Genomic DNA, 13,035 nt, shown 5'->3' on the forward strand with positions numbered 1-13,035 from the left:
GTCACAGCAATGTCCATTCCATGCATCGAATCCAATCCTTGCATCAAAGGACCAAAGTGACCCCACCCATGTATATATTACCCTTTCTAAACACATTACTACTGCAAAAGCCCTTGGGATCTTTGCTCTCATAAACTTTATAGTTACTTTTCCATGGTGGCAAAGTCCCTCCTGTACAGCTATTTATGTTCTTGAGTGTTTCTATGACACTGATGCCAATTAACATTCCTTATTTGCATATAATAAAGTGGGATATTTTTAGTGTTGTTTAGCATGGCTAGCTTGTATATATGGCAAATAGCAACTAAATAAAGAAATGGAAATGTAATGAACTGTTTGAGGGGAATTTATGAGCAAGAATTCTTCCTTGGAAAGCTTGCTGCTTGAGAGAAGGAAAGCTGATTTATCTGGGAACCTAAACTTCCACAGGATGATATGTTCCAGATTTTCAGACTATTGGATAGATAAGGCAAGCTTCTAAATCTTCCAAACTCCATGTGTTTGATCATGTCACTGCTAAAATTAGGCAGCACAAAGCTTAAATTATAGTAATGTAAAAATTATAAGCAGATAATGACATTTACACAGCAGTTATGGGCTGTTTATCCACAGGACTATTGAGGGAATGGGGAAATAAATGCCTGGGAGTTGGCAAAACACTAACAGCAGAAGTGGGCTTCCACTTGCATAAACACAGGAATAGGATTTCTGGTTTTATTTTCAAAATCTCTTTGTGTAAATTCAATTATTACTATTGACAGGGAGCAAGAATTTTGAAAATGTCATCTTGTTTTAATCTACAGAGACATGTATTTCCTGAGTGGCAGAATACAAAAACTAGCTCTCTGAAAGTTGCTTGAAAAGTAATCAGTTCCTACACAAATTCAATATTATATTTGAATTTTTTGTCACTGTACGAGGATCTGAATCTTATTTACACTTTGGACATGAGACTGGAAACAGTTTTAAAATTTTTACATATCTGTCACATTGATTCAAATTACACAAGAAATTTGTACATATCTGTCATATTGATTCAAATGATGTAATAACTTCTCCATGTTTAAAACCTGAAAGTATGTTTAATTTATAAATACAAACATCTAATTTAAAAAACGCTATCTTGAAATCAGCTTCACACACCTCTACCTCCTCTTATCCATGTTATCAGTTCTTTCTTTTTCAAGAGAAGATCTAATTAGCAAAACCATGTTCTTTCTCCTTTCATTCACTCTCCCACTTTCTTCTCTCATTCCCAACCCCTTTTCCTGGCAATTCTTATCAGATTTTCATTTTACCCCTCCTTCTTTACCAGTAATCCTGTAATTTTCTATTTGTAGGGTTTCTTCCCTTGTTTGTTGTAACTCTTCAGAAATATCCCAGTATACATAGTGTCTCCATATTTTACTGAATCCTACATTTGAACTAATTTTCCTCTCATATTTCTACTGAATTTTCCTCCTGTCCATAAGTTTTAAAATAAAATAATTCATTGCCTGAAATTATGACCCCAGATGGCTTTCTGACAACTTCACCTTTTCCCAAGATGTCTTTAATTTCAGCTGCTTATGCCCCACTCAGCTCTTTTGAGGTCACCATTAGTGATGTGATCAAATCTCAGGACTCCTTCCACCTCCACAGCCTGTGAGGTTATTGCTCATGCTGGCACTCAGAAATATTGTCCTCTCTTGACTCACCATTGAAAAGAGGTGGTTTTTTTTTCTTTTCTTGTTTTCCTTAACCTTTCTTTCAGCTGTGGTAGATGTCCATCCTGAATTTCAACAGATACTTCACCAGGCTCTCTTTTTACCTCTTAGTATTCTACTTGTGGGTTTTTCTAGGTGATTTCTTCCAGTTTTGTCAATGCAACTGTCATATCTAGAATGCAACTTCTCCACTTTTCATTACCCATGCCTGATTTCCCCTTGAGCCTAAAATACTGAAGTAAAGATAACCTCCTTGAATTTTCTCTCTGATTTTATCAGCCTCTCTCTGTATCCTTTCCTGGCACTCATTTCCCTTCAGTGCCTTCTTGAATAGAAGTTAGGAGTATCCATTGGGCACTCACCTGTAATCTTATCTCTTATCTTACTGTGCAGTTTGTTGTTCCAGGCTGACAATGCCATTTTCAGTTGCCCTTACATCTTCTGTCTCTCAGAAGTTCTTTCATATATGTATTTCAAGCTTTCTTATAGAAAACTAGAAAAAATAGAGTTTAAAAAAGACTGTGAAGCCTTCCTTCAAAGTTATCTCAAATCCCACTACTTTCATGATGCATTCAGGAAACAGAATTGATACCAGGCTGTGGCATTTTCAGTGGGGAGTGCTTGTTTTCATTTATTTGTAGATTTTAAAAAATACCGTGTGCTACATTTAACAGCCTAAATATCTAGACTATACTAAATACATACTGTTCCTCTCTTGCTCCCATCTTAAGGGGTTTTTTCTTCAGTTTCTCTTATAAATATTGCAAGGGGTTTTTTGTTCTAAAAAGTGCTTTTTGGGCATGCACAGTAACCAGTACAATATCCCATGACATGACAAATAATACTAACTTAATTTTTTCGCTCTACTCACATGACACTGATAAGATTTCAGAAAGCACTTTGCCCAGACACCTGTAGTGGCACATGCACAGCAATAAGACCCAGTGCTAAATTACATGATGGCAAAAAAGTAATTAAGTTTGAATATGTCAGGTGATTTGATACATTAATATTGTCAACTTACTTCAAAGCATTGAAATACTGTAGAAATGTAGCTTGAAAGCAAATCTTTGTGTCTTTTCAAACAAACACTTCTATCAATATCTTTTCACAATCAAGATTTCACCCCTATTTTTAGGATAGTGATGTAGATAGGGATTCCCATTGCTGCCAGTCAGAACTGTCCATATCAGGGCAGAATAAGGGGATGAAGAAATATTTATTTTCTGTGTATATACAATGCCAGACATAATAGCATCACAAGTAACTAACAGGTAAGAAAACAGTTGAAATAAAGTTGGTTAGCAAATATTTTGAATTTCATTTCTTAAAGGTGTGAGAATCACAGACCATTTCTGATCAGCATATTCTAATTTTATACAAACCAAAAAATTACCAAATACACAAAGGTCAAGCCCACTGGATTGCATAACTTATAAATCACTTCAAGAGAGTTAAGTGTGAAAGCTGATATGAAAGTGTGAGTTGCTAACCACGGTCACAGCTGACTGAGCATTTTGTTTATTCTCTAACCAGATTCTGCTTCAGGAGTCTGTACCACAACTAATTAACCATAATGCTTTATAATTGTATAAACAGAATATATAACAGATCTTTATGATATATAATTAATTCTGCCCGTAAGGAAAGCTTTTATAAGTCAAACCATGTGCTGTTGGAGAACTGCCTCTTTATGTTCTCCCTTACAAGTCATGAATATTTCCCTGACAGCAGAGCTCTGGGAACATTCTAGAAAATAATGTTCGTTAAGGCCTGCCAGGTGTTTTCTTACAGACTGACTACTGGGAGCTCCATCTCTGAAGCTGGGGTGGTTGCAGCTGCCTCTGCTCCTTCCTTTATGCAGACTGCACTGAGGAAAGGCAGTTTGGTACAGAAAAATTTCTGGTTTTAAAGATCAAACTCGCTTGCTGTTGTCACGCTTTTGTTTAATCTTGAGTTTTGTCAGCCTTACTTTTCTGTATTTTTTTGTGCATTAAATTTCAGGCTGAACTCAATCATTGCTGCAAGATCAGAACAAGAACCCAGACAAACACAAACGATTTTGGGTTATGACCCATGAATAAGCACCACTCAATATGGTTAGAGGATGGCCATTCTCCCATCTGCTGTTTGATTTTCTTGTCCTTCCTGTGGAAAACAAACAAACAAACAAACAAACAAACCAACAACAAACATGCATGAGTACAGGAGACTTGGGAGATCAGACACCTGATTTCACTGTATGAAGACCTTTTTCTTGAAGCAACAGAAAAGACAGCATCCATCTCTAAGAACTGTTCACTCAAAGGGGTGAGTCACCCTTACATCTGGAGCTTTGTGTGTCCCAGGCCAGAGCTAGTAGCAAAATGTTGAAACAGCAGGTCTAGGAGAGCTGAAAGTACCCTGAAAGACTCCACCAGACTGTTTGCAGAGAAACCCTATCTTTGTAAAATGCTAATCAGAGCCAGCAAATTTCCAGGCATCCCAAGATGAGAAACTCATCCACCTAGTACTCTGCTGATGGTCTAGCAGGAGATCCATTTCTAAGCACCCCTGTGCCTTACGACATCGGCTCACTCTTAGGACATCTTAAATGTACATAATAAAAGAAGTTAATGTGAAGATAAATTGTTTGCTGGAACAAAAAAAAAAAAAAAAAGGAAATAAAGAGAAGAAACAAAAGAAAGAGTGAGCAAAGAGCAGAAGCCTCCTTGATCTAGCCATCACTTGGCTGAATGGGAGGCACAGGTTCACATTACACTCCTTTGGAATGATAATCACACCCTTCTTTGAGGCTGACACACCACTGGGAGGATTATCTTTGCAGGGCAGCCCAGATCCTACTCACTGATAAAGCTGCTGTATCTGAAAAGTATTTGGCAGAACTGTCACCACACACACAAACAGAGGAGCTGACTCCTAACCTCAGAGGCTTGGTATGGGGAGGTGTCTGCATCAGCTCCTGTGCCCTCCAGATCAACTCTACAGATCACCTTTGCAACTTGGACAAGAACACACGGTTTCCTTGGGGAGCTTTGAGGTGGTTTTATTAATGGTTTCAAAGCCTTCTGAGGTAACATTTTCAAGGTAACAAGTTTTTTCTTCACCCATTGCTTTCCCACCAACACCCACTTCTGAACATACAGCTTTCTTCTGTCTCCTTGTGGGCTAAGAAGTCACCAAAAAATTATTCTTTTTTGCTTTTCTTTCCAAAATTAAAAGATACTACTTCTTCTACCCTTTCATGATCAACTGTACTTATTACTCCCTTTTTCTAGACTCCTTATGAGTTATGTCACATATCACCATTTTTCCATAAACATTTTCTGTTTAACATTCCTGTTTATTGGTAGAGCCTAAACCATAACTCAGTACTATAGGGGAAGGTCTTCCCCTTGAGACCTTTCATCATGGGTGTATAATAACTGAGTAATTACATCAAAGAGTTTGGTTTCTGCATGATGGCACTGATTCCCACTGTTTATGGGAAGGCTCTCTCTCCACCAGCAGTGGTTACATTGTATCTCAAGCATCACGGAAATAATGCCTGGCTACATCTACTTGGCTGGCATGTAGAAGTTTGAATTTCTTCACGTAACGTGTGTGCTTTGTTTCATTTAGGGCTAAAAAGAATCTGAAGAAATTATCCAGTAGATGTGCTTCATTGGAACTGTTCTGATCTCTCAGAGAAAGAACTCTCTTTATGGCCAAATAATGCTTATGGATAGACTTGCCAAACAATGCTTTTCTTTCCAAGGACCCATAAATCTCAGAGTACTTTTGAGAGTAATAAATGTTGCAATAATGTTGTTCTTGATTACAGGCAAGACTGTAACAGCTCTGACTGGTAGTGATTCCATAATTATGTTTGATTACAGACAGGCTCTGTGCAATTCAAGGGGGTTATTTGTTGCCTTCTATCTGTCCTGGATTCCACTGGGGACCGAGATCACGCCATGCCACATACACAGCTTACTCAGCTGCCTTCCTCAGAGCGTTGTCACTAAAGCAAAGCATTTAATGGCAGGAGCTGCGATAGTTGGGTGTGCAAAACCTTTTATGGAACTGTAATTAAGCCACTATGGAACTACTTCAAGTGAGGGCCACTGCCTAAGAGGATCCTGAATTTCAGCAGCCCTTGAGGACCTGATCTTGCATACTTCATAGTGTGCAGGGGCTAAAGTTACTCGTGCCTTTATTACAAGGACAGTAAGGGCCAAAGTGACAATGAGAAATAAACTCTATCTCTAACATTGTCCACACTTTCTATTACTAAAGAATTTATTAAAAGGAAAAGCTCCATTAAGTCTAATAGCCCTCCCTCTGTCAATGAACAATAAAAAAAAAAAATCATGCCTTACAATTTATTCTCTAGTGCTTTGTTTATTCAGTATTAAATGACTCATGGAATAAGGTTTCCACCTCTCCCCGTGGGAGATTATTCCAGCTGCTGAGGGCCTACTAGCAGCTCCCTTTCTTTCTTTTCTCTTTTAATGATGCTGAAGTTTTGCATTATATTTTACTTTGGGATGTAAAAGATTCACATCCCCAAACTTGCTTTAAAATGCAATTAAAGCTGTTGACATGGACTCAGAAATCCAAGGAAATACGCAATTAAAACAGAAATCCATCATATATTTCACTTAAATTCGGTGCCACCTCATCTGAACATTTTTAAGCTAACGGCACATTTCCTTGCTTTTACAGGTTTGTTGCTTACTGTTATGTAAATGTACTTTTATTGTATTTAGCATGATGTATTATAAATTAGCATTAGGCAAACTCCTAAAGCCTGTTTTATAGCTGTCACACCACAAACCACATTTACAAATAAATATTTGTTTCTACAGGTGAGTATATTACCTACTTGGAAATGATAATTATTTCCAGCATTTTGACTCAGGGCTGTGCCTCTGCTACGGTCCCACAACCTGTTGTATGCACAGAATGGAACATTCTTACAAAGAATACTTTGCTTATAGGAGTAGCATGCCCTAAAATTCTTTAAATGTGTCTCTCTAATGCATTTTATTGTTATTATTATTATCAGGTGCTGCAAAATCTATTTTAAAAGAGAATATTCTCCTGCTTTGAAAATTCATAGCGTGTTTACCTCCCAGTAGTAGTTGTGGAGCCCACCCTGTCACTCAACAGCATCCCATTTGGCTGGTAAAGGAACAGTGATGATAAGTTCCAAATAAAATTGAGTCCTGTTTGTTGTGCCTAGAAAGAAAGGTCGTGGTGAACAAGGCTTTATTTATCAGGAACAGTGAAGTAGGATAACTAGAGGGGTAGAAGCAACCCAGAAAAGGACTCTCTGAAATGAAGGTTGAAGTTCCCTAACTCTCAGATTTGCCTTTTAAACCAGTGTTGTCAAAATGCACCTTTATTAACACCAGCACTAATCTGACAGCTAGGACACTGGTGTGGTAGGGGCATTCATGATTAATGCAGTTCAAAATAAACAACACAAAACCAGATACAGACCAAATCAAGAAATCTTAATAGAAAGATATCAGGGACTCTACTATCAGACACTTATTGCTGTTTTAATGGATCACAATGGCTTCAAATCTACCTTGTTATGGGATGCTGCTCATTTAAAAAGTTTGATATCATATAAATCAAAGTACCATAAGTACATTTGTGCTTTCCTAATATCCTTAGCAAGGTAACTGCTCACATGAAATGGTGTTTCTCCTATCTTTTATTATATTGGTGAAAATGGTAATAGATATAACAATATCATTATATTGAAATTGCTACTGGCATTTGCTTACTCTTTCTACCTTTTCCATTAAAGATACTACTGTGCTGTGCATAATAGACACTACCTAAGTGCTCTGAAAACATTTTTTCCCCTCACAGATGGTTCTATGATGTGGCATGAAGCTATTTTAAGGAATAATCACTTTTGTTATGTCAACATGAAGTGTTGCATTATTTGCTATTATTATTGATATCTTTTAGATAGGGGAGTGGTAAGAGAAATTATAGTAAAGAACTGCTAGAAGTGTCCATTACATTTAACATGGCAGGTTATCAGAATACCAGCCATTTTACCTGTGTTTCAATCAGTTTCACTTTGGAGAATAGCAACCACACATACTTGTCCAAAAGTGTCCTCATACCAAATGCCTAAAAATGGAAAAGAGGGAAAATAAACCTGCAAGATCCCTCAGCTCCTCATTTGAAGAACCTGGGCTTAGCCCCAGCTGTGCAAACCAGACTTTTTTCACAAATTATGAGCAGGGGAAGGGAGATGAAGATGGTGGTTGAGTCAAGCAACAAAACTCAGAATAGAAATGTAGGACAGGATTGCTATCTGCAGGAAATTCAGCTTCCCATGGGACATGGTCTGACATGGTTAACTTGCCAGTAAAGGAAAGCCTTGAACAGAGTTACCTGTACCAATGAACAGAAAGGAAAACTTCAGACTAAATGCAGAGCTGGAAGGAAGGTTTGGTGATTTTAGCTGTGTGTTAAATGTTTGCCTTTATGTTAAAGCAGATGCCTAAGGAATACATAATTCAAAAGTCCAAAGTGGTTGGCCTATTTTCCTGAAGAGAAGAGAATGTAGTAGTAGGTCTGATTCCAGATGAGATAAGACTTTGTTATAACAAACTTAATGTTAATGGGCAGGTTCTGGTTTAAGTGAGTTATTCAGTATCACAAAAAGACTTCTGACAGATAGGAAAAAAAAAAGACAACTATCCAAAATGGTATTCAATTTTCTTAAGGGAAAATCTTACAGCTGGCTCTTATCCTGTAGTTTCCTGGCTTGTTCATTATGCAGTCCTCACTGCTAGTGACAATCCTTTGCACTGAATGAAATAATGTGAACAGTAGCATTTGACTAAAAAGAAAGTACTATAATACCTTCTGGCTGAAATTTGACCATAAACTTGATTCTGAAATTTTTGAAGTTTGTGAGCATTCATAAATACCAAATTTGACCTAGTATAAATACTGTTGGACCACAGGTCTAACAGCGTTTTACTTAATGCATATTTCCCATATCCAGGAAAAAAAGACATGAGAAAAAGAAACCTAACACCTGACCACATGCTTAACCCTAAATTGGATGATTAGAAGTGTTAAGGTAAGTCCTCAGTGGTGGGTTTCCTTTGGTTGTTGGAAGATAACTTGAGCATGTAGAGACTTGGGAGCAATCACGAGTTGGAAGCACCAACAAAGTACCAACAAAGCCAGCAGTGGGGATAATGATGTTGTATCAGCAGCCCTGGAGAATTCAAGGGCTCAAATGCAAGGTAATTCCCAAGAGACTTGGGGATAGAGAGTGCTTGGCTGATCTGAGGAGATCATACCTGTGCCACCGAACATTTGAGAGCAGTGAGAAGATGGAGTGTGGTTGATGAAGATGAAGGCAGTGTCTGTCTGTCAAAAATCCTTGTAGTAAAAACAATTCCATATATATTTTTCCCCGTTACTGTCTCATTCTAGCTAGAACTTTGTTTGAAGGCAAAACAGGCCAAAAATGAAACCAACATCTCCACAGCTTGAGACAGATATTTTCTGGGAAAATGGGCCACTGCTGCTTCAGCAGAGTTACTCAGCTCCAGATAGGAGTTACATTTCACATGGGGGCCCTTAGAACAGGTGATGCTCCCATTCCTGCCCAGAGATGCTCCAAGGCCACAGAGGCAAGCCTGTTTTAGCCTCAGTTTTGTCATTTGAGAGCTGCAGTTTGGGTCATTAGGGGTTGTTCTAGTTTTTGGCCACAGATAATGCTTTCTGGTCATCATCTCTTTCAGAATATTACTGGGATGTAAGTACTTCTTCTTGTTATTTCTCTCTTCCCAAATGTAATATTCCCAACTGTATATTCATTATAAATAAGAGAAACACAGGGAATGGACCTCTGAACATACATGAAGGCAAATGCACCCTTTCTCATTACTGTTTTGTGTTAGATACTGTGTGAATATCCCAAAGACACTCACAAAGGACTTGATTACAAGTGGAATGGGGAAAGGGCAGCAAAGAAAACATAGAGGGAGATAAGAGAGACATAAAAATAATGAAACACTGGGAGCAGAGTATTGATGTCCTTATGCCCTGGTAAGGGCATAGAAACAAAAGTTATGTCCAGATTTGAAGAGTTTGCCCTCTCTAAAACCTTCAAGTAGGAACAAAATAAGGATTAGGATTGCATAGTGTCTAATGACTGCTTAAAACTTCTCAGTTTCCATGACTCATGGCACTCATGTAAATCTGTTTCTGACCTCAAGAGATGAACCCATTATCAATCAATAATAGTAGGAGAGATGAAGAGATGTGAGTAATTTTGTTTCACTCTTGCCTGTCACTGCCCTGCTCCTAGAGTTCACTCCCTTGCTGTTGTGCTCTTGCTGTGATGTATAATTTCCACTGCTCTCAGGATGCCTCTCCCAGAAGCTGTGTTAAGGATCTCCTTGTCTCCCAGGCGGATTTAAGATTCAGAAATACCTGTTACCTCCAGTATAAACTCCCTTAAGCACATGCCAGCTGGCAAGGTAGTTCCTTAAAGTGGTAAAGAGAAGCGAAAAATGCCTTTAACGTGGCTTTTGAAAAGTTGAAAAGGGTATTTAAGGCAATCATGGGTTTTTTAAAGATATGAAAATTCTGATAGGAGCTCAGTTTTTACTTCACTTTTCCTGTAATATCTTCTTGGTATTATACAGCAGTGGTACTCCCTGAGGGAACTACTCTGGAACCTAGATGAAAAACAGTGAAAAATTCAACAGTTGGTATTCCACTTTAAAATACTTTCTTCTAGAAGAATACTCTCTTCATCTTTTCTGAAATCACTTTTCCCTAGGCACATGGCATGGTGCTGTAACATGTATCCTAACTCTAGTTTAGAAAGAATTAGGATGGAGATAACTTTTGGGGAGCTAAGTCTCCCCAATACAGCTGTCGATGTGCCTGGTAACAGTTTGGCTGCAAGCAGTCCCAGTGGATCTTTTCTTCTCTGGCTGCTGTGAAGGCAAGTGAAGAGGTGATTCAGTTTGGACTGTGAGGCTGTGGCATGGTCCTCAGCTTTTTTGGAAAGGAAGACTTACTATGATATTTTACTCTAACATGCCCTATGGGTGTTCTTGTTTTGGGGCTGGTGGGACTTTCTTTGTCAGACATTTGCCTTGTCTTTACACATCTATTCTCCCTATCCAAGTACCTTGCTTGATCCATGTGCAAGAACGTGGAAATTGTAAAATTTAGCCATTGTAAAATAGTATTTAAACAGACAAATTCAAGACTTACATTAGTTCATCCTTATTTTAGTCTGACATAACCCTCAGCCTTGGCAATAGGTAGAATTTGTCAGCTATTGTTAGTCAAAGGTGCACTTTCTTTCTCAGCTGACACCAGATGATTTTTGGTCTGTAAGACATAACTGTATCAGCAATGTCATCTGACAGAGGTACAGATGTAGGAAAACGTGCTTACTGCTTAAAACGCGGCTGATATTACTGTTTGGCAGATGGCTACTACAGGTGAATGCTTTCCAGTCATTTTAAGCCCAGTGCAGTGAAGCAGAAAAAAAATAAACTGGATGGACTTCATAGCATGTGATTAAGTGCAAAATCCTTGGGGGAAAAAGTCTCTACAGCCCAGTTTTACAAACACATTTGGCTCATGCTAGCAGAAAACAAAAAGACCGGACTAGTGGAAAAATACATGGTTGCTGATTTTTGTTAAAATGAACTTATAGGAGTGGCTTTGTTGGCTGAGCACGTTCACGTGGATGTGCAGTGTATTATTCCAACCCTTTCTGTAACATAACCATGGTCACTGCGTCACATGGTGCCAGTGCAAACAAAGTCTTGCTAACAGCCCATGAATAGGAGCATTTTTTGAGAATACGGTTTCTCATTGGGACTATCGACTGATTCCTGTGCTACCAAGGGACAACGATAGCTATGGACAGCTTTGGAGGTATAGAAGTGCAGTCATCTGAAGCATGCAAAATAAAAATTAGTGTTTGTTATATAATCAAAAAAATGCTACAGGGGATACAGTTAATTCTGTTACACTTAGTGATTCCTGATTGGTAGGCAGTATCTAAAATAAGAGAGGGTATCTTGTTAAACATTCTACTTCTATGTATATTCCATGTTCTTTTTATTCTCCTAATGTTTGAATCTGAGAGGCCATCATTGAGCTGACTTCCTTCACATAGCAAGACTCCCTGCATTTTCCCTTCTTCTCCATTAGCATCCTATTTGCATCAGATCCAAAATAAGCACTGTTTTCTTGATGGACTCAGCTCAACTTATCTTTCTGATCTCACAGCCATTTATTTTCTTAGCTATTAAGCTACTCATCCTAACCCTCATTTTGCTTCTCATCGTTTCAGGTTATGAATTCATCTAACGGCAGCTCTTTTTGCTAGAACAAAAGCACTTTCTAAAAATATCACTGTAAAACTTTTTCTTTTCCTCTTGACGTTCTCCGAGAAGTGTTTTTGGACGCATATTAGGAAAAACAGAGTAATATTCTATATACACTTATAGGAAATGATGAAACCACACTTATTTAGATTTTGAAGAACATCTTGATTTTTTAACGAACGTAGAAATACTGTCAAGGTTTGATGGACATGAACAGACTTTGTTGCGAGAAATTCTGGCTGTTTCTGAGCCTTCCCCGCATCGGAGCGGAGTAAGCGTGAGGAGGCCGACAGTACCCTGGGAACAGGGACAGCGCCAGACTTGGTACGGAGCACTGCCTCTCCTCAGTCAGTGTTAAGTCGGCATCCCGTAAAGTCCGCTTTGAACTGAGAAGCTCATCCCGGCACCTCACCCGGCGCCCACCAGGGCTGCTCTCCGGCCGCTCCCCCGACGGGCTCCGCATCCCAGCGAGAACGAGCCCGCCCCTGCCGCCGCCGCCGCCACATCCCACTTCCCCCGGCCCGCCTCTCCGCCAACCGCCACACCCCCGCCGCGCTGCCCGCTCCCATTGGCTGAGAGCGACGAGCGACAGGGCCCCTGGCCAATGGGACCCGCGCTGGTGCCGCGCTGGCGCCCAATGGGCTCGCGCGCCCACCGCCCCTGCCCGTCGCGGCCGGGCGCTGGGGCTGCGTGGTGCCATTCGGAGGGCGGGCGGCGTGGGGAGCGGATGGTGCTGGTAGCGGCTCCCGGGCGCTGGCGGGGGCAGGAGCAAGAGCTGGCTGCGAGCGCCTCCCCCCCTCCCCATCCTTCCCCCTCCGGCTGCGTGTCCCCTCGTCGTGCTGTGCCGCCGACCGCCCTGAGCCGGCAGTGCTGTACGATGTGAGCGGCCGTTGGGCTCGGCAGCGCCCCCGGTGCTCTCGACGCTGGGGCGGGCA

This window comes from Melozone crissalis, unplaced genomic scaffold, assembly GCF_028551555.1.
Source record: "Melozone crissalis strain CALT ecotype California unplaced genomic scaffold, PUWL_Pcris_2 ptg000016l_1, whole genome shotgun sequence".
NCBI classification, from domain to species: Eukaryota; Metazoa; Chordata; class Aves; order Passeriformes; family Passerellidae; genus Melozone; species Melozone crissalis.